At 43.7% G+C, this 19,966-nt stretch overlaps 1 long non-coding RNA gene across 1 annotated transcript in view; it reads right to left on the reverse strand.

Moving 5' to 3' along the window:
• LOC310706711 overlaps positions 1-16,450 on the reverse strand; it is a 55,757-nt gene extending 39,307 nt beyond the window's left edge. Inside the window, exons 1-2 of the long non-coding RNA XR_014526101.1 lie at positions 15,495-16,450; positions 14,903-15,275 (exon numbers count right to left, since the gene is read on the reverse strand). This is a non-coding gene — a long non-coding RNA (uncharacterized lncRNA). The remainder of the gene's footprint in view (positions 1-14,902; positions 15,276-15,494) is intronic.
• Positions 16,451-19,966: the final 3,516 nt, after the last annotated feature.

Genomic DNA, 19,966 nt, shown 5'->3' on the forward strand with positions numbered 1-19,966 from the left:
TTGAATGTGGTTTGATAGAGCCTTCGCTTCCAAAGGAACATTGGAAGCACGCAAAGACAATACTGAGCTTTATCGATCAATGGTCTGGCTCAGAATTACAGTATTGATTGATATAGTTCAGTATTGTCTCTATGCTGACTGACTGTGGCTCTTCCAGCCTTACCTGGAGATGCTGGGAATTGAAGTCAAGAACTTCTGCCAAACCCATTTCCTGAAAGTGGTGTATGAGCATATTCACAACAAGCAGTGATGCCTATTATCATCTACCTAGCTTTTCAGCTCCTTCCTCCTTTCATGGTGACCATTTCTATCTTCTTGTCACTCCAATGGTGCAGATATCTCTTTCATATGTGTAAGTCTCTAATATTTATGAACCAATGTGCCCAGTGCCAGATTTAGGGTGGTGCGGGTGGTTCCCCCGCACAGGGCACCCAGCCTATGGGGAACAAAATTGAGAAGACCCACAATTGAGAAGATCCATTTGGGGGTGCCAAAATTTGGCCTCACACAGGGCACCAAAGTCCACTCTTGAATGTGCCAACCTCCTGGAAGTGCAGTCTTGAGGCACAGAAATCAGCTGGGTGGGGGGGGGGGATCATCTACTTCTTCCAAGACTGTATTGCTGACATCACTGCTGACATCACAAATGCTGGGCTTTGAGGTCACAAAATGAAAAGCTGGTACAAGTAACTGCCAGAGCTGTCAGATAAAAATATCTAACTAACTTACATGCAGTTTAATGCCAATACATCTTATTTAATCAGGCTTATTTGGTAAACACTGTGGCCTGATTGAACAAAGCACACGTGCAAATAGCCAGAACAGAGCACACAAAACAGGTGAATCAAGAAAGCTGGAATCACCTGTTTGGTAGAAAGGACAAAGAGAGGTACTGAATCTCTGCTCCCTTCCTCTGCGTCCCTTCCTACACAGCTGATCAGTGGCAATCTAACTACCATATTTTTTGCACCATAACACTCACTTTTTTCCTCCTAAAAAGTAAGGGGAAATGTCTGTGCGTGTTATGGAGGGAATGCGTACGGGTGGCATGCCTACGGATTTTCCTCCTCTAAAAACTATGTGCGTGTTATGGTCAGGTGCGTGTTATAGAGCGAAAAATACGGTATCTCGCTTTGGATACATATATATTGCCGGATCATTAGTATCCCCAATTCATCTAGAGTTATTTATTTATGTTTTATTTAAGGAGCTCCCTTGTAATCTTCTAGTCTATCATATAGCTTCCCAAAGCAACATACAATAAAAATGTTTTAAAACGAACACCACCATTCTCATTCTTAAAATATTTGAACAGTAAGACCATTTCATTTCAAGCCAGCCAAAAATATACAAAAACCCTAACTCCCATGCATTGAAGAAGGGTAATGAAGTCACACATCTAGTCAAAGGAAGATAGAAATAAAAACTATTTCAGAGCTCACTTATAAGAAAATGCCGGTGTATGCGTGTGAGTGGAATCATACTACTTAAGCAGGGAGATCCTTAGCTATGGGGCCACCACTGAAAAAACCTTATTTCCTGTGCTCACAATTTAAGATCTGGTTTTTTGACCAAGCAGGTCCACAAAGCTGTTTTCTATAAAAAAAAGGGGGGGAATAAACACTCAGAAAGCCTGCTCCACATGATAAAAGCTGGACTGATGTGCAAGTTATAATTTATTATTGCTAGCATACCAACAATCCTGACCTGAACACTGATAGGTTATTTAGTTATTACCAGCGGTAGTAACTAGCGTTAACACTATTGCAGTTAATTTCTTTTGGCCTGAAGACACGCATATTTGGAAAGGGTGGACAGAAGAATCATATTTTGAATGCAAGCCCAGTCTTGAACTGCAATTAAATCTATTCAATTTAGAAATGGCGTGTTGGAAAAACAAAGATCTCCAAGACTCTCCAAGACCTATAATGCAAATGAGCTGATATTAAGAAATGACTGTGAAACTGAAGGCTCATTCTTCTGATTTATTTATCACCCATGACTCCTGTGACTCACTGCCAAATGGACGAACCAGCTCTACTGAAAAGCACAGTACTGGAGGGATTGTTCCCATGTGATGGAGGAATGGGAGACATCACGCCAGCCCAAACTAAATGTGATGGGGGCAGACACACCTGTGGTTCACACGTTGGCCCAGTTCCCATAAGAGGGTGTGACTGTCTTACTTTTACTTCAAAAGAGGAGCACAAGTGATAGGAAACTACCCAGAACAATTATCCCCACCCTCCTGCTTTATATGCGTACAGGCAGGGCAGCTGGTTGAGTAAAACAGGGCGGCCAGTCAGGGCACCAATTCACCATGAAGAAAGGAAGGCCCTGTGCTGATTAAAAAGCTCTGCAGAGTCTCTTCCAAAGAGGCTGCCATGCAAATATTAATCTGTCCTAGTGGTACTTAATTTATTGAATCTGAAGTGATTGCAGTGCAAGGTGGGCTGCATTCGTCTCTTATTCCTGATTAACCATTTTTCCTGGAGAGAAAATGCTATTTATTTGATTAGGAGGAGGTAAAATGTATCAGCAATTTTTATGCCATCAATATAAATTTCTTTTTACAAGCCGAGAGAGAGATGGTTAAGTAATTGTTTTGAGTGCTAGAAAATTCCCACTAAACACATTAGGTCTATTTCATTAGTCAATTTTCTGCAGTTCAGTCATCTAAAACTTTTGTCCTCTTGTTTGGGAAATGTTATTTGGAGTCCTGTTCTACAGAGCATCTGGGGCTGTTATTTTTAACTTTTTAAAATGCTGGCACCAAGTACTGTACTTTAAATTCCTAATATGTCAATTACTAACATTAAGTAACATTAAGCAGGTGCAAATAAACTCTATTACCAATCATCCATGAGCAATGCAAATGCACTTGGTCACGATCCTATAACTAAGATCCCTAAGATTCACAGATGAAGGATATAAAATAAAAAAATTCCTTCCAGTAGCACCTTAGAAACCAACTAAGTTTGTTATTGGGATGAGCTTTCGTGTGCATGCACACTTCTTCAGATACCTTCAGATGAAGGATATGTAAAAGAGGGCTGGAATTGCACAGCAGTTTTACAAAAAGGCTTACTAAAGGTTATTGATTTAAATCTGTTATCCTGCACCAATAGCTAGAGGCTGCTTTACTAGCATGGCATTGAAATCTGGGATTACCAGATTTACCCCAAATTTGAAGGTATGGGGCTTGTGGAACAATGACAGCTCTGGTTCTTCTGGGTTATCAGAGAGGAATAGAGAGAAATAGATAAATGACTGGACGATGCTGTGAAGGGTCAAAGTCTAGATCTGGATAACGGGTTGTATCCATTATCTAGTTCCTGTGTGTTACATGTAATGGACATTGCAAATATTTGTTTGCAGTCTTTGTTCCATGGGAAAACAAGCTGGAACTCACAACAACCGATACTCCCAGAGCCGTAAAGATGCTCAGGCTTCCCTGCGGCTGTTATTTACATAATGGAAAATGTGCCATGTTAACTGCGTGAACGCCATCAACAGCACATCTATTTTGGCCCTCAGCTGTGCATGAGACTCTCCACATCCAAAGCGCCAACTGATGACTAGTGATGGCCCTGCTAGGCTTTTGGTAGAACATGTACTTTGTGTATCCAACGTCCTAGCAACCGTTTTGGCACCTCCAGTTAAGAGGAACTTAATAAAGCAAGCAAGATCTCCCTCGCCTGAGAATGGAGCACGATTGCTGAGGCAGCCCTCCGAATTATCTGTATGCTTGGAACCACACTCAAAAATAGACGTTTCCACCTCCTTCCCCACAAGTCTTAATAACTGCAGTGATAATTATGTGCAACATAAGAAGCTGCAAGGTGAACTGATGAATGTAACCACTGCTAAAAATACCATAATGGCAGAATTTTGAAAAGACAACCTTGGCTGACTCTGCTCTGACATTTGTAATAGATCCAGGACATCTCCCTCTCCCCCTGCCCCCTGAAAAGGAGGAAAGACTACATATATAAATTAAGTTGCGTGTTCTCAAGTTTAAAAATAGCAAGATGTTGCCACCAGGGTCTCTTCATGGGGTGAATCTTGTTTATCTAACATTTCTCATATGTCAGCTCCTCCTATTTCATTCCAGTCTAAATGAACTAAATACTTGAAGAAGTTAGGACTTTGGGATTTACAAAAGGGTTTAATGACCCCGCATGCAACATTTCAGATCTACAAAGGAGCCTGATATAAAGGCATCTGTGTGTGAACACCCCACTGATAGCTTCTAGCAGGACGACAGGAATAAGGATACACTGTCAGAAGGGAATCAGGAACACACCATCTTCTATGATGGGGAAGCTGTGGCCCTCCTAGGCTACAACTCCCATAATCCTGATTATTGGCCATGCTGGCTAGGGCTGATGAGAATTGGAGTCCAACAATGTTTAAAAACCATGGTTTTCCCACCCCTGATTTTATGCTACTGAACTCACAGCATAAAATTCCCTCTTATGGAAGAGAGCTAGTCAGACAGGCAGCTGATTTCATATGGAGCAGTGAAAGCCTGGCCAGCTTGCTTCAGAGGGCTACCTTTCAAAGAGAAAGAGGGACGACACACACTTCTGGCACCAGTGAATATCCTGATTTAGGATACACAAGTTAGCAACATTCAGGTTATATATTGTGATGGGATGATGAGCTGCTTGTGCGTAAAATCGTAGTCCCTCAGAGTTTGTTCAAGTCCACAAACCTCTGTCTGTGACGGAGCCCCTCAGACATGGCTCCTCTAGTCACTCGCAGATTCCGACAGTGGCTGCTTTCGGAATCGCTTCCAACATAAAAGCTCCTTAACGGAAACACGTCTTCTGGACTCACGGCGTGACAGTTTCCGGCGAGGAGTGGGTCTCCCTATGGGAGGTCCAGAAACCTCCCCACTGTTCTCGCTGGACGTGTCCCTGAGCCCTCCCTCTTGCTCGCTTTCCCTCAGAGACCCACCTCTCCCCCTGCTGGTTCCTGCTTCCGCTGCTGGGTCTCTCCCAACCTCCGTGAGCCCTTCCACCACCTGTCCCTCCGATGGCAGTTCCCTGACATATATATATATATATATATATATATATATATATATATATATGCAGGTTTTGGTGTCTTCGGGTGTCTTCCCGTGTAAGAGTTGGGGTGTCTAGGCGACGTTTCGACGAGGTCTCACTCGTCATCTTCAGGCTGGTGCTTACGGCTTCTTGTTACTGGAACAGAGCAGGATCTCAGTGTTTGAGTTCCTATAAATACTGTTGAGGGGGTGTGGTGTATTCTGGGCAGAGAGGAAGTTCCCAGGATAGTGTGACTTTTCTTCTTTTGTTCCTTAATTACTTGAGGGATATCTTGAGTGATTTCTTGAGTGATATTCTGAGTACCACTTAGGAGGGTCATTAAGAGTGGATTAGTTGCTAAAGCTTTCGTGTCTTGACCTCTTGAACTTGTGAAGAGTTTTTCTGAGAAGATGGCTGTACTGCACTTAATTGTGCTCTGGCTTGGCTTCGTGTATAGGGGCGAGCTGTGGTTTTGTGCCCTGTGCCAGTCAGATCTGTGTAGGGATTGCAGGGGGGTGTAGCATCCGGAGGTGCCACTATGGTTTGGCTACTGGATGGTGTCTGTAATTTATCTGTGGAGAGGGTCTGGGTTTGGGTCTGGTGTGGTTGATTGGTGATGGTGTTCTGTGTGCCTCTGGTTCTGGTGTCGGTTTTTGTGGGGAGGGCTAATTTCCAGATGTCTGGCAGGCGGGACGTGTCGTCACGCTTGTTCATGTTGTGAGGGTGTTTCTCTATCTCGATGGCTTCCATGATTATTCTCTTGTGGTGATGTTCCATGTTAAAGAGCAATTTGGAATCTGCAAAATTAATTTCGTGTCCTGTTTCTTTCATGTGTTGGAAAAGAGAGGAAGTTTTTTCTTCTTTTTTGACGGCATTCTTCCTCTCTTTTCCAACACATGAAAGAAACAGGACACGAAATTAATTTTGCAGATTCCAAATTGCTCTTTAACATGGAACATCACCACAAGAGAATAATCATGGAAGCCATCGAGATAGAGAAACACCCTCACAACATGAACAAGCGTGACGACACGTCCCGCCTGCCAGACATCTGGAAATTAGCCCTCCCCACAAAAACCGACACCAGAACCAGAGGCACACAGAACACCATCACCAATCAACCACACCAGACCCAAACCCAGACCCTCTCCACAGATAAATTACAGACACCATCCAGTAGCCAAACCATAGTGGCACCTCCGGATGCTACACCCCCCTGCAATCCCTACACAGATCTGACTGGCACAGGGCACAAAACCACAGCTCGCCCCTATACACGAAGCCAAGCCAGAGCACAATTAAGTGCAGTACAGCCATCTTCTCAGAAAAACTCTTCACAAGTTCAAGAGGTCAAGACACGAAAGCTTTAGCAACTAATCCACTCTTAATGACCCTCCTAAGTGGTACTCAGAATATCACTCAAGAAATCACTCAAGATATCCCTCAAGTAATTAAGGAACAAAAGAAGAAAAGTCACACTATCCTGGGAACTTCCTCTCTGCCCAGAATACACCACACCCCCTCAACAGTATTTATAGGAACTCAAACACTGAGATCCTGCTCTGTTCCAGTAACAAGAAGCCGTAAGCACCAGCCTGAAGATGACGAGTGAGACCTCGTCGAAACGTCGCCTAGACACCCCAACTCTTACACGGGAAGACACCCGAAGACACCAAAACCTGCATTCCTGTACCCGTGAAAATCTACGAAAGCATATATATATATATATATATGCAGGTTTTGGTGTCTTCGGGTGTCTTCCCGTGTAAGAGTTGGGGTGTCTAGGCGACGTTTCGACGAGGTCTCACTCGTCATCTTCAGGCTGGTGCTTACGGCTTCTTGTTACTGGAACAGAGCAGGATCTCAGTGTTTGAGTTCCTATAAATACTGTTGAGGGGGTGTGGTGTATAGCCTCCAACGTTCTGGGCAGAGAGGAAGTTCCCAGGTTAGTGTGCCTTTTCTTCTTTTGTTCCTTAATTACTTGAGGGATATCTTGAGTGATTTCTTGAGTGATATTCTGAGTACCACTTAGGAGGGTCATTAAGTGTGGATTAGTTGCTAAAGCTTTCGTGTCTTGACCTCTTGAGCTTGTGAAGAGTTTTTCTGAGAAGATGGCTGTACTGCACTTAGTTGTGCTCTGGCTTGGCTTCGTGTATAGGGGCGAGCTGTGGTTTTGTGCCCTGTGCCAGCCAGATCTGTGTAGGGATTGCAGGGGGGTGCAGCATCCGGAGGTGCCACTATGGTTTGGCTACTGGATGGTGTCTGTAATTTATCTGTGGAGAGGGTCTGGGTTTGGGTCTGGTGTGGTTGATTGGTGATGGCGTTCTGTGTGCCTCTGGTTCTGGTGTCGGTTTTTGTGGGGAGGGCTAATTTCCAGATGTCTGGCAGGCGGGACGTGTCGTCACGCTTGTTCATGTTGTGAGGGTGTTTCTCTATCTCGATGGCTTCCATGATTATTCTCTTGTGGTGATGTTCCATGTTAAAGAGCAATTTGGAATCTGCAAAATTAATTTCGTGTCCTGTTTCTTTCATGTGTTGGAAAAGAGAGGAAGTTTTTTCTTCTTTTTTGACGGCATTCTTGTGTTCTGCGATACGTGCATTTATTCGTCTGTTTGTTTGTCCAATGTACGTGGCTGGGCAGACTTTGCAGGGTATTTCATAGACCCCTTGGTTTTCCAACTGGATTTTATCTTTGGGGTTTCTGAGGATATTGGCTATTTTTTGGTTGGTGCAAAAGGCTGTTTTGATATTGTGTTTATGGAGGATTTTGCTAATTTTATCTGTAGTGCCCTTGATATAAGGAAGGAGGGCCATGCCATTGTTTCTTCTGTGTCTTGGTTTTTGGGGGGTGTTTCTTTTTGGATTAGCTTCTTTAACATGGAACATCACCACAAGAGAATAATCATGGAAGCCATCGAGATAGAGAAACACCCTCACAACATGAACAAGCGTGACGACACGTCCCGCCTGCCAGACATCTGGAAATTAGCCCTCCCCACAAAAACCGACACCAGAACCAGAGGCACACAGAACGCCATCACCAATCAACCACACCAGACCCAAACCCAGACCCTCTCCACAGATAAATTACAGACACCATCCAGTAGCCAAACCATAGTGGCACCTCCGGATGCTGCACCCCCCTGCAATCCCTACACAGATCTGGCTGGCACAGGGCACAAAACCACAGCTCGCCCCTATACACGAAGCCAAGCCAGAGCACAACTAAGTGCAGTACAGCCATCTTCTCAGAAAAACTCTTCACAAGCTCAAGAGGTCAAGACACGAAAGCTTTAGCAACTAATCCACACTTAATGACCCTCCTAAGTGGTACTCAGAATATCACTCAAGAAATCACTCAAGATATCCCTCAAGTAATTAAGGAACAAAAGAAGAAAAGGCACACTAACCTGGGAACTTCCTCTCTGCCCAGAACGTTGGAGGCTATACACCACACCCCCTCAACAGTATTTATAGGAACTCAAACACTGAGATCCTGCTCTGTTCCAGTAACAAGAAGCCGTAAGCACCAGCCTGAAGATGACGAGTGAGACCTCGTCGAAACGTCGCCTAGACACCCCAACTCTTACACGGGAAGACACCCGAAGACACCAAAACCTGCATTCCTGCACCCGTGAAAATCTACGAAAGCATATATATATATATATATATATATATATATATATATATATATATATATATATATATGGTCTCTATTTGCACAAGAGTTGGAAAACCCCATTTCCAGTTACAGACTCAGCCTGGGTCAAGAAGTATTGAATGCACATTATTATACAATGTAGACAGCAGGCTTCTTTCACCTCTTGTCTTCCACATGTTGTGGACTACAACTCCCATCAACACTGGCCAGCATGGCTCCACTTGTGCTTGAATGCATGAAGGGAGATAACTTTAAACTTAACTCAAGCATCCTTTAGCCAGTTCTTTCTTGCAGAGTTCAGGAAACAGCTTAGTCAGGCAAGAAGCTTCTTTTGCAAGAGCTAGCAATTCTCAAGTCAAGGAGAGCGGAAGGAATCCTCCCACAAATGCCGATTGACAGATATTGTGCTTTTACTGCTTCTGTAACTTCAGCTCAGATACTGGGCTATCATGCTTCGAATATAAGCAATGTGGATACATGTTAAAATGCAGTAAATCCAGATTTCCACTCCTACAACAAGCTAACTCTCCAGCATTCTGGAACGTTCTGTTGTTGCTCATGGTGGTTGTGGACTACACACTTCCAAAGAGGACCAGTGAGTAAACTTTAGCTGTAGCTAGGACAGCTCTGCCTGGCTTAGGAGAAACTGCATTTCTCATACAGCTGTTGATACTCAGAAACTGACAACCTGGAGTGCAATTATCAGCAAACAAATCCCAGAAACTTGCTAGTCCTCCTAATAAAGCATGTTCTCCTTCATGGAGAGCACGTGTTGCAGTGGGGGCTAGCAAGACACCCCTTTTCTGACTTCGCAGGCGTGCGAATGTCAGACTGTCCCCGTGCGGGGTCAGATAGTCACAACTAATGCCTAAGCAACCACTCACATTGCTTGTAATTTAATAAAGTTGTGGCCAAAATTATGCCAAGAACCTTAAACAAAAATAATGTGTTTTATTGGGGGTGTCTTGGGGACCTCGACACGCAAAGGTCCTGCAGAGAAGACTAGATAATTTACAGCACCATCCTAACTATGTCTGCTCAGAAATAAATCACCCAAGATGGATGGCTCAGTCAGTAGAGCATGAGACTCATAATCTCAGAGTCATGGGTTCAAGTCCTACATTGGGCAAAAGATTCCTGCGTGGGGTTGGACTAGATGACCCTCATTGTCCCTTCTAACTCTACAATTCTGTGATTCTATTCTAGGAATTCATTGGAGCTTACTCCCAGATAACCAGGGCTCGAATTGCAGCCTAATCATCCACGTGGGATGAAGCAGTGTTCCTTGAATCTCCAGACTTTAAAAACACACTAAAAAACTGAGTCTGAGGTTAAAAGTTTAAGGGCCAACAAATTTCAAACAAGTTGTTAATGTGCACACAAAACCCAGTACACTGTTTATGTGAATGTCCATTAGTTCAAGTGCTGCAGGTCAACACAAAGCCAGATATGGACTGTTTTGAAGCTGGGGATCCTAAACAAAAGAGTGAGAGAGAGCAAAGACGTGCTAATCCTTATAAGGCAAAAGCCAACAGCAGAGGCCAGAAAACTCAATGTATGCCATTTTTAAAGTATGCAGAAAGCCCATAAGATCACAACACCAACTGGCAGGGTGTCAAGGAAAGGTATGACTGTGAAAGGAAAGAATTTTGTGACCAAGTCTACTCTCATCTGACTGAAGGGGGATTCGTTTTCCATCACAAATGCACCAGGCAGGAGATATGTCACAGAGACCTATTAACATTACAAGACCTAGCTTGCTGTTATCTACAGCACTGATTCACAACAGCAAATTTTGCCCAAGTATTTTGTCTTCCCAGTTACTAATTTGTTGGAGATTAGTAGCTGCTGCAGAAGCAAGTCCTAAACGTTTGGCTCGATGAGTTAAAACTGGTATTTTTACTGTACCTTTGTCCAGTGCTATATTTCTAGAAAAAGAGATGCTGGAACTCTCCATGTTCTCTTATAATAGCAATGGCACCCACCTGAGAGGCACCGGAAATGAGTTCCAGCAAGTTTCAGCTGAAAAAACAACCCAGACTTGGTCAATGTAAGTGTGGGTTCCAATCCTATACTCCTCCTAGCCAAGAGGAAGAAGGGGTTCTGTAGCTAAGAAATTGGGGGTGAGTGGAGATAGATGAGTTAAACCCCTCCTGTTTTGGGCCAGACATATATCTAAATCCAACCACAGCCAACCAGATACATTCCTGCCTTGCTAGTGACTGTTCCAGAAGTAACAACCCATTTCTCCGTTGGCCATACTTAATAGATGATATTCAGACGTACACTACTACTGATCACGGGGTTCCATTTAGCTATGATGACTAATGAATGTTGGTAGACCGATCTTAGTGAGATTGTCAGTTCCTCTTAGAAACTATCTAAACTAGTTAAGAGGAAGCCAATCTGAGATAGACCAAGCTACTGCTGACTGAAGTAGACATTATGGGAATATAAAGAACAGGTTATAATTCTGCATTAAACGGTTCATGTATTCCACATCACAGAATTAGAATAAATGTAGCCTTGTTGACCCCCAAGGTGGGGAAAAACGAAAGTCCAAATTAGAGCAATACCTTTATTAGGCACATTGAAATGTCACAAAATTGGCAAAAAGCTTTCTCTCTATTTTATATTTATATATTAATCTTAAAAGCTTGCACACTAGTCTGTGGCATGTTGGTTGGCTTAGTAAAAGCTATTATTGTGTTACACTCACAGATTTGAGCTTTAAAGCACATTCAAAGCACGTTCCATCAAAGAATCTTGGGAACTGTAGCTTACCCCTCACAGAGCTCAACAAACTATAGTGCTTAGGATTCTTTGGAGAAAATGTGCTCCGAATGTGATTTAAAGCTATGGAGGATAAATTTCCTTTTGCTCCTTCCACATTTCAAAACTAATGTTAGCTATAGCACAAGCTTAATTATGGGCAGTGCTGTTTTTTTCTGGAAAAAGAGGTGCTGAAACTCACCATGAACAGCTCCCTTGTTCTCTTAGAATGGCAATGGCACCCACCTGAGAGGTGACGGAACTGTGTTCCAACAAGTTCCAGCTGGGAAAAAAGCCCCGGTTATGGGAAATGTTTTATTTTCTTTCTTAAAAAAGCCCACCTCTTTTCCTCACAAGCACGAAGCACAATGAATCACTGGCCAATTAAGTTTCCTATCTGCTAATGGGCATTATTGCAGCAACAGCTGCCATTTGGCAAGGAGTAGCCACATAAGCACAGGCTTATGTTTTTGGTCCAAAACAGGAGGTTAACTCAGTGGCAGAGCTTTATGCTTCGGCACCAGGGGCGGAGAGCAGGCGGGGGCATGGCTGGCGCACGTCTTGGGGAAGTGACGCACCGCCTGCGGGGGCATGACACCCAGCGTGTGGGGGGGGACACCCGTGATGGCACTCCACCGGGATCGTGGTGCCAGGGGTGGTGCGCTCCCCCCGGCCCCTCTTCCTCCACGAGTGGGTTAACTCCTCTATCTATCGCTCCCATTTGGCTAAACTTCTGAAGCATGTTGGTGTACTTTCTGATCCACAGCTACTCAAAAGCAGCCCAATCCCTTCAGACCATTGTTGACCCCTTGCCTTGCAGGACTCTGTGTGACTGACCATCCAGGAGCAATGGCATTTCAAAGGGAACCTTTGTAATACAGGGAAACCCACTGTATTACAACACATCAAGAGAGGCAATGCTCTCACTTGTGGCACAATGGGCTTTTCTTGCACTAGACGTGTTCATTGTTTTAATGATGCCAGGATGTCTGTACTACTGTCCTTTTCCTCATTTCATTTCTGGCACAGATACATAGTGGACTGTAGTCCACAAATGCTACATCACAATGGGACGGTGGCGCTGTGGTCTAAACCATTGAGCCTCTTGGGCTTGCTGATCAGAAGGTTGGCGGTTCGAAACCCCACAATGGGGTGAGCTCCCGTTGCTCTGTCCCTGCTCCTGCCAACTTAGCAGTTCGAAAGCACGTCATTGCAATTAGAGAAATAGGTAAGGGAAGGTAAATGGTGTTTCCGTGTGCTCTGGTTTCTGTCATGGGGTTCCATTGCGCCAGAAGTGGTTTAGTCATGCTGGCCATATGACCCAGAAAGCTGTCTGTGGACAAACGCCTGGCTCCCTTGGCCTGAAGCGAGATGAGTGCCACAACCCCGTAGTCACCTTTGACTGGACATAACCATTCAGGGGTCCTTTACCTTTTACCTTTTTTATTATCACATCACAATAAATTTGTTAGTCTTTAAGGTGCCACAAGACTCTTTGTCGTTTCAATACAAAATGCCGGTGTGTCAGCAATCACAACAATAAGCTGGGGAACCAAAAAGGACTGCCAAATCCTTGTCCTGAATGGAGCTGAGTGCAACTTTAATAGTTGCTTGCTATGGAGGCGATTGAACATGAGATGTTCTGCATGTACAGCATGTGCTCTACCACTGAGCTATGGTTCTTCCCCACTCTGGAAAATGCTCAAGCTGCAAAGCCTTCCTAGACTTGAGAAAACAGTCTCAATAGCTAACTAGGCTAGTCAAGGAAAAACAGGCAATGCAATTAAATAATCATGAGAACCACCAAGTTACTGCTGGCTGAAGTAGTTAAATGCTTTGTCCAGCATTGTATGCACTTCCTAGAACAATCCTGCAGTGGCTCTTTTAAATAGCCATGGTGTCCTCCAAATAATTCTGGGAGCTGCAGTTTGTTTTTATTATTATTATTAAAGATTTCTTGGTTTACAGATGTATGCACAATATCTCTTTTTTCAATACCTTTTCCATAGGTCAGTTTCATTTGTTGAGACATTAGGGTACATTAGGAAGAAAAGGGGGGAAGAGGGGCCAGAGCTGCAGTTTGTGAAGGGTGATTTGACATAGCTGTCAACTTTTCCCTTTTCTTGCGAGGAATCCTATTTGCAATAAGGGAATTTCCCTTTAAAAAGGGAAACATTGACAGCTATGTGCTGTGAGCTGTTAGGAGACCCCTATTCTCCTCACAGAGCTACAATTTTCAGACCGGTTCAACAATCTCTAATCCTAATCTCCAGTCCTAGGAAACTCTGAGAACTGTAGCTTTGTGATGGTACTGCAGGTCTCAGAATTCTTTCAAGGGCAAGTAACTGACTGTTTAAAACGATATGATACCGCTTTACATATATACTGCAGATGGGGCCTAAGAATCCACAACACAAAGCTGGGAAATGAGCAACGGTGCCTGCTGATCTCCAGGGCACAGTTCAACACTTTTAAAATGATGCTCCCTTAAATTTCATATTGGGGCCCACCAGCATGGGACTTTTAAAATCCTAAAATGATGCTGGAGCCTCCAGCCAGCGTGTGTGGTAAGTTCAACTGCTAGGCAAGTGAGGAGATGAGTTCTCAGCAGCCACAGGACACCCTCTCCTTAAACAACAGACAACCAACTTGATAGCAACATTCAGTAGATGCCTCTCTGACACTTAGTGGCAATCGTCACCCTCTCAAACTTCTTCCTCCAATTGTTACCTTTTTTTAAAAAAAACTTCTCAATAATGTTATTTAAAGTCATTACCGGCTTCAATGCAAGGATAATCCCCAACACTAAAGCAGAGTATCTGAAGGTTCTGAAATGGTAAGTGGCTGCAAATTTGGAGCCTGGCTGCCTGCAAGCATGGCCCATTCAGTTTCTTCTCGACGACCCTCCGCTTATTAAAGTTCAGGCTTGGAAGGTGCTGCTGCATTTCTCATACGGCTGCCTGCCTCTAATTAAAGAGGATGTGAGCACAACCAGAACCCAGCTGAAAGCTGCTCCAATGCTTTATCTTTTAATTCAGCTCCCTAATGCCTTCCCCCTTGCACATGAAGAGCAGCTCATTAATTTCCCACCCAAATGTGATGTGTGCTCTTCCTGAATGCATTTAGCCATGCTTCACAGCCTCTGGACCTAACTGCTATCATTAGAGAAGTTTTCTGCACCACAACATACGGCAACCACTGCCGCTTCCGTTCATTTGCACATTGCTTGGTAAACCTCAGGGTTCCCACCTTCCCACCTCTCTTCACATGAGCATCTCAGTTTATCATAACTTCTTGTGTATCTAATAATGGTTTAATCACTCAGTGCATCACGGCTCACTAGCAGAATGAGATGTGCCCAAGAAACTATTCTGTCCGTGAAGTATCTCTATTTCAGTTTCATTAGTATTCTTACCAGGAGCTTCTGTTCCTTTTCAAAGTATCTGCTGCACACACCGTGTTTGCTAGGACTGTCGTCAGCAACTTGGTTCTCCGGCGGCTAGATGCATGTGCTGCACCGTAACACATTATCAGTTTCAACACGATGCTTTGGATGATGTTTTTGTTTTGTCAGCGAAGGATTTGCCTCATTGCCTCCCACAACTGCCTTGTGTTCTGCATTACAATGTTCAATCTTCAGTATCTTTATGTGACGTCCTGGCCACAACTCTGATTGCCTTGTTGCTACCTTGTCCTGGTAAAACCAGCATGGATAATTCTGGCTTCACAAGGCTGGAGAGATGGAGTGGAAAATGTTCAGAGATGGAGGCCAGCTGTCCCCAAATGTCCTAAAAGAAAGCCGAGGAGGAAAGTCAGTTCCCCTGTGGACATCTGGAGGACCACTCTAACCCCAAACTCAAGGCTCAGGGTTGAATTGGCCCAATTCCTGTATGGTCCTCCTCTTGCCCCAAACCCCAGCCTCTCCTTCCACCCAACATCTTCTAAATCTCATTCCCGGCTCTCCCACACACCCCACTGCCGGATTTCTTGTGAAGCATCTCACGCACCACAATTGTCCATGTGGCTTGAATTTTTTGAAAAGGCTGCAATTTGCTGGTGGCTCCGGTAAGCCTCTGAGCTAGCGGCAAGCATGCAGACCAGAAATTTGTCATCCCTGTTGAGTGGCCCAAGTTGCAAAAAGCAGGTTTTTCATCCAGGGGGGCTTCTTTGCACCCAAGACTGCAGAACTGGGGCAAACACCACAGGTGGACAGAGCATCTGAAGGACTTAGTACCTATTCCTCTGTTTTTTATCTTAAAGTCAAACCTCAGGTGCTGGCAAGGCCTGGATCTGTGGTGAAACGGCAATGGGGGAGCAATATTTATTATACAGTGACAGGCAACACCTGTCACAGACCCTGCATCTCTCCTTGTTTGAGTGTTTTTGCCTGGCTAGATGGTGCTTTTGAACTGGGATTGTGCTCCCTGCCTGCCTTGTTGCTTGTGTGTTATGTGTTTGTAAATTTAGTGATTTTTTCCCCATGGCTGGAATGTAAGCTAGTGTAGAAATGCAAAAGCTGTATCTTCTGCTCTACCCCAGTGATTCCATTCCCAGCCCATTTTTTTGCCATGCCCCACCTTTGCATCTCTAAAATCCCGATGCCCCCACTCCCCCAGTGACATGTAATTCTTATTATTCAAAAAGTGAACTCCTATTCACACGGAGGAAGCCTAAAAGGCCATTAACTTGGTTTACCTCATTCTCAAATTGCTCCCCTTAAAAATCAAATTGCCCTTCTGTGGGGCATGGGAACCACAGCTCTACCCATTTCTACCTCTGGCCCCAGCTGCCACAGGCATGTGGCCCTCAGAATGTGGCTCACGAGAGAAAATGTGCCTCCCCCCAAACATCTGTGACTATCGGCTGTGTCTGAGGCCTACTCAGAAATGCCTTCTTGTCTCAGTCAAAATCATCTTCATCAGACCCTGCTAAATTTTGGAGAATGAGGGAACTTGTGAGGGCTAAAAGGCAGCTGCAGCACAACACTCCCCCCCCCCTGTTGTGTCATGACTACCATTTCCATGTTTTGTTGGGGTTTTGTTCCCATTCACAAGTATTGCTTGGTTTATTAGGTGTCTTAAAAGGGCCTGTAGGCCTCAAAAGGTGGCTTCAGCCCTTGATTCTGGCTCCACTTACCCTCATTGGAGCAACTGACATTAAAGGCCTCAGCTGGGCCTAGCAGATGGCAAAGTTGTAAATAAGGCTGAATTAGGGAAGCCAAGAGCCTCCATAATATGAAATATAAACAGGATATTCAACATATTTTACAGGCAGTTAACCATTTTGTCCATGTGGTGTGTTTCTGTCTCTCTCAGTCTCCATGGAAAACAGTAACAAAGAGTCTGTGAGGCTTCAGCCACTGTTTCCATTCTGGTATAAACTTTTCTAGGCCAAAGCCTACTCCTCTATCTATGTAATATTTTATTCTACTGAGCTTTTAAACAACAACTTTTTACAACAAACACTCATAAATGACCTATGCTATAAATTAGTCGTTTTGTGTTGCCAAGTCACCCTTCTGAATGAAGGGGAAACAAAAGACTCCTGTAGCTGAAGGGCCAGGAAGATGAAAACAGTATTTTCTGTGTTACTTTTCTTAATGCATAATTTGTTTCCATTTATTCATCTTGCACAGAGATCACCTGGTAGCAGTTTGCCCTATGTATGAAAGTTTAAATGTACATAAAATGCTGTGTTTGAATGCTCTGTATTTTAAATGCTGTAAAGAGAAGTTTACCTTAGGCAAGAGGTTCCACTACAGCAAAAGCGTCAAGAGAAGGCTGGTGTTTTTCCATTTCGATGAGCTGCCATTTTCCATTTTGATGACCTGATGAGTCATCACCAGAAAGGAAACACAAGCTGCAGAGCAATCACAGCAGGAAGCTGAAGTTTGAGAAACCTGTGTGTGCTACTTGGTGATGGCTAGCAGTAGCAATAGCAGTCTGCATATCCCACTTCTGAGTTTATGGCCCCTGTGAGAAAAGCCTGGTTTGTGAGCATGGATGGAGGGGAATGACATCTCATCCATTAAATATGATTGATGTGTGTGCACTACAGATCTGAAAGGGCTATCAAACTAAGGAATTTCAAGCACTGTCATGTCTCAAAGGGCTTGGGATTTGTAAGAAAGTATTCTAATCTTTCTCAGAACTGTTCACTTCCTAGATTACTTTGTGGAAGTGAAACCTTCAGACCGGCTTAGGTTTTCAATCTGGCTGCTCCCTTAATTTTTTAAAATATATATTTTTTAATAACTGCAGCTATCTGACATGACCTCGTGGTCCTATTTATTTGGGAGGTGGCAAAGCTGACTCTAGGCTAACGTCGCTTCAAAATGTATAAAATGAGCTCAGATGGAGGCCTCTCTACAAATTAAAAATAATAATAATCTGCACGTAGAAAACTAGCATTTCAACAAGAAGGGTTTTAGCCCTGCCTTCTTTCAAACATGCTACCTTTCTGTGTGCAGGAATTGTTTTGAAGTGGGGCAGGGTGAAGAGGGTGTCACCCTATTATGAGAGATTATATCTGTATTCTGACGTATGCAGCCCATACATTTACCACTTTGGTGAGAATGGCCATTTTGTGGTGTCGGCCACACTTGCATTCTCAAGAACACACTCATATCTTAAGAAGCATAACACCAGACCATAACATCAGAACATTTGCTTATCATGAAGATGCAATTTACTGCAGAAAGTTTACAAAGAGACCAGGGCCCTGCGGGACTTGACATCTTTCCGCAGGGCCTGCAAGACAGAGCTGTTCCACCAGGCCTTTGGCCAGGGCACAGCCTGATTCCCTCCCCCGGCAATCTTCGCGGAGCTCTGGCCCAATGGTTGCCAGTGGCCTGAATTAAATAATTTTATAATGAATGATTTTAGAGTGTTGTTTATGTTATACTTTTATACTGTTCTATTGTTGTTAGCCGCCCTGAGCCCGGCTTCGGCTGGGGAGGGCGGGATATAAATAAAATTTATTATTATTATTATTATTATTATTATTATTATTATTAAAGAGTCAACAATAAAGAGTAGAGATATAGCAACCTTGAACAGAAAAGCAAGGAAGGGGCTTTCATCTGTGAAATTGACTCCCCCCCCCCCAGAGGTTGCATCACATACTGATTTTGAAAGTCAGTAGTTGAACTAATGTTCAGGTTTGACAGCTTTCAGACATGACTGTGTCTCTGGGATTCAGCTTCGAACACTGCTATTTGGTATTGTTAAGAAGCACAGGCCTATATGCAGTTGTTGTAACTTATTCTGGCAGTACTTGGGAGTCATAGTTTCAACATGACATGAGCAAAAGGCAGTTCAAAACGCTTCTGAATGGGGGGTTGGGGAAGAGGTTGAAATGGCTTGCGTAGGAATTTTCAGGCAATATGTCTTATACTCAAATGCATTCAAAGTTCCATACATACTGATCATCCTTAAATCTGGGAGATGTTTGATCTGCATGTGCGTGCATGCACCCCCCCCCACACACAGTTTGCCAAATCACCTGAATTCTGTAACCTGAGAATTTTTTTCTTGAGCATTAAAAGGAAAACAATAACAAGGTATGCTGTGGCTGAAAGTAGAGATGTCCCCACAAGTGGGTTTTGGTGGTCCTGGCCAGGAAGTAAGAACGGAAGGCTCACAGTGTAAGGCAGGACTCTTTGTACCTTCGCAGGAAGCGCCTTCTAGGAAGCGATGAAGACTAGCCAATTCCTTTGGTCTTGTAGATGTGCAATAACCTTTCTTGCATTGAATGAAGGGGTGGAGCTAACCCTTTTCCCTCCCAGTTCCATCATGCACTAGCAGAATAGTGCACTAGCTAGGGATGCCCTAGCCAGGATATGTAAAGGCCTAAATCACCCACCTGAATAGCAAAAGTTACAGATAATCAACTATTTTCATCTTTATGTGCCCCAAGCATCCCCAATCATTGCCCATACTGAGACTGACAGGAATTCTAGGGCAAAAATACCTGGAAGGCACCACATTGGCTAAACTTACTGGAATTACTTAATTATCTTCTTCAGTCAGTACGAATTACTTAATTATCTTCTTCAGTACACTAGGACTGTTGACTACAAATAAATGAAATTACAGCGGACATTTACTCAATAATATTTCAAATACCCCTGTAAAGAACAATAAAGAGAAGATTAAAACATGGGTGTGTGAATCCCTTAATCTGATCCTAAAGCTGTGGAGGAGAAATAAATTAATCCATCTAATGTATCAGAGAGCTTCTAGCTATGTTAGTTTTAGCTAAACAATTATGCAACTCATTGCAGTGTCCACCATAGTTCTGTCATTTTGTCAAGTCAAAGTGCATTCCTTTTAGAATTACAAAAACCACCTCATTCCTTGAGAGAACCACATGCCCCATATAATAGCAGAAAATATTTCACTTAGCCATTAAGTGGAATTTATGGCCATCTTTCAGTATGATCACCAAAACAAAATCATGCAGATTATTAACCAGGGAG

This window comes from Podarcis liolepis (genome assembly GCF_965112155.1).
Source record: "Podarcis liolepis genome assembly, chromosome: 5".
NCBI lineage: Eukaryota > Metazoa > Chordata > Lepidosauria > Squamata > Lacertidae > Podarcis > Podarcis liolepis.